The sequence below is a fragment of the Pristiophorus japonicus genome, unplaced genomic scaffold (genome assembly GCF_044704955.1).
Source record: "Pristiophorus japonicus isolate sPriJap1 unplaced genomic scaffold, sPriJap1.hap1 HAP1_SCAFFOLD_573, whole genome shotgun sequence".
In the NCBI taxonomy this organism is placed as follows: domain Eukaryota; kingdom Metazoa; phylum Chordata; class Chondrichthyes; family Pristiophoridae; genus Pristiophorus; species Pristiophorus japonicus.
In genome coordinates, this window is record NW_027254481.1 from 230,001 (window position 1) to 232,500 (window position 2,500).

The 2,500-nt window shown below is 52.3% G+C and overlaps 1 protein-coding gene across 1 annotated transcript in view; it reads left to right on the forward strand.

The window, feature by feature from the left end:
- The window catches only part of LOC139254776 (transcription factor NF-E2 45 kDa subunit-like), an 18,712-nt gene that overhangs the window by 816 nt on the left and 15,396 nt on the right, over positions 1-2,500 (forward strand). The window lies entirely within an intron of this gene.

Genomic DNA, 2,500 nt, shown 5'->3' on the forward strand with positions numbered 1-2,500 from the left:
AGAGCCGGCACAGCACGGGCAACAATGGGCCCAATGGCCCAGCACAGTTTGTAAGCGAGCGCTTAGTTTTCGTCCCGAGCGTTTGTGGAACAGTTAGCAATCTAACCGGGTTGTGCTGGGGTTGAGAGACAGAGCTCGAGCGAGAGAGAGAGGGAGACAGAGAGAGAGAGAGAGACAGAGAGAGTGGCAGAGAGAGAGGGAGAGACAGAGAGAGAGAGAGAGAGACAGAGAGAGTGGCAGAGAGAGAGGGAGAGACAGAGAGAGACAGAGACAGAGCGAGAGAGAGAGACAGAGAGAGAGGGAGAGACAGACAGAGAGAGAGACAGAGAGAGAGAGAGAGGGAGAGACAGAGCGAGACAGAGAGAGAGCGAGAGAGAGAGAGACAGAGAGAGTGGCAGAGAGAGAGGGAGAGACAGAGAGAGACAGAGACAGAGAGAGAGGGAGAGACAGAGAGAGAGAGAGAGAGAGAGCAAGAGAGAGAGACAGAGAGAGTGGCAGAGAGAGAGGGAGAGACAGAGAGAGACAGAGACAGAGAGAGAGGGAGAGACAGAGAGAGAGCGAGAGAGAGAGACAGAGAGAGTGGCAGAGAGAGAGAGGGAGAGACAGAGAGAGACAGAGAGAGAGAGAGAGAGAGAGAGAGAGAATGACAGGGAGAGAGAGAGAGAGAATGACAGAGAGAGAAAGAGAGAGAGACAGACAGTGAGGGAGACTGAGAGAAACAGAGAGGGAGGGAGACAGAGAGGGAGAGGGAGAGAGAGAGAGAGACAGACAGAGAAAGAGAGAGAGAGAGAAACAGAGGAAGAGGGTCAGAGAGAGTCAGAGAGACCGAGATATAGATAGAGGGAGAGAGAGAGACAGAGAGAGAGAGAGAGGGAGAGAGAGATAGAGTGAGAGACAGAGAGAGAGAAAGTGAGAAACAAAGAGGGAGAGAGAGAGAGATAGAGAGAGAGGGAGAGAGAGAGATACAGAGAGAGAGATAGTGAGAGAGCGATGGAGAGAGAGAGCGACAGACACAGAGAGACAGAGTGACCGAGATATAGATAGAGGGAGAGAGAGAGATAGAGAGAGAGGGAGACAAAGAGAGAGGGGCAGAGAGAGAGAGACAGACAGGGAGGGAGACAGAGAGAGAGACAGACAGAGAGAGAGAGAGACTGAGAGAGAGCCAGAGAGTGAGGGAGAGAGTGAGAGAGAGAGAGAGAGAGACAGAGAGAGAGAGAGAGAGAGATTGAGAGAGAGCCAGAGAGTGAGGGAGAGAGTGAGAGAGAGAGAGAGAGAGAGACAGAGAGAGAGAGAGAGAGAGACTGAGAGAGAGCCAGACAGTGAGTGAGAGAGAGAGAGAGAAAGAGAGAGAGAGAGACAGACAGGGAGGGAGACAGATAGAGAGCGAGAGAGAGATAGAGAGAGAGAGACTGAGAGAGAACCAGAGAGCGAGGGAGACAGAGAGAGAGAGAAAAAGAGAGAGACAGACAGGGAGGGAGAGAGAGAGAGAAACAGAGAGAGAGACAGAGAGGGACAGAGAGAGAGACAGAAAGACAGTGAGAGAGAGGGACAGAGTGGAAGAGAAGGACACAGAGAGACAGAGAGAGACACTGTCCCCATCAAACACGTACAGGGGGTTAGACACAGAGTAAAGCTCCCTCTACACTGTCCCATCAAACACTCCCAGGGCAGGTACAGGGGGTTAGATACAGAGTAAAGCTCCCTCTACACTGTCCCATCAAACACTCCCAGGGCAGGTACAGGGGGTTAGATACAGAGTAAAGCTCCCTCTACACTGTCCCATCAAACACTCCCAGGGCAGGTACAGGGGGTTAGATACAGAGTAAAGCTCCCTCTACACTGTCCCCATCAAACACTCCCAGGGCAGGTACAGGGGGTTAGATACAGAGTAAAGCTCTCTCTACACTGTCCCATCAAACACTCCCAGGGCAGGTATAGGGGGTTAGATACAGAGTAAAGTTCCCTCTACACTGTCGCATCAAACACTCCCAGGGCAGGTACAGGGGGTTAGATACAGAGTAAAGCTCTCTCTACACTGTCCCATCAAACACTCCCAGGGCAGGTACAGGGGGTTAGATACAGAGTAAAGTTCCCTCTACACTGTCGCATCAAACACTCCCAGGGCAGGTACAGCACGGGGTTAGATACAGAGTAAAGCTCCCTCTACACTGTCCCATCAAACACTCCCAGGGCAGGTACAGGGGTTTAGATACAGAGTAAAGCTCCCCCTACACTGTCCCATCAAACACTCCCAGGGTAGGTGTGATAATGACCAGATAATCTGTTTTAGTGATGTTGGCTGAGGGATAAATATTGGCCCAGCACCTCAGGAGGAACTCTCCCGCTGCTCTTCAAAATAATGCGATTGTTTACGTCCACCTGAGTAGGCCACTTGATTTTGGTGCTCCCTCAGTACTGCCCCTCCGACAGTGCGGCACTCCCTCAGTACCGCCCCTCCGACAGTGCGGCGCTCCCTCAGTACTGCCCCTCCGACAGTGCG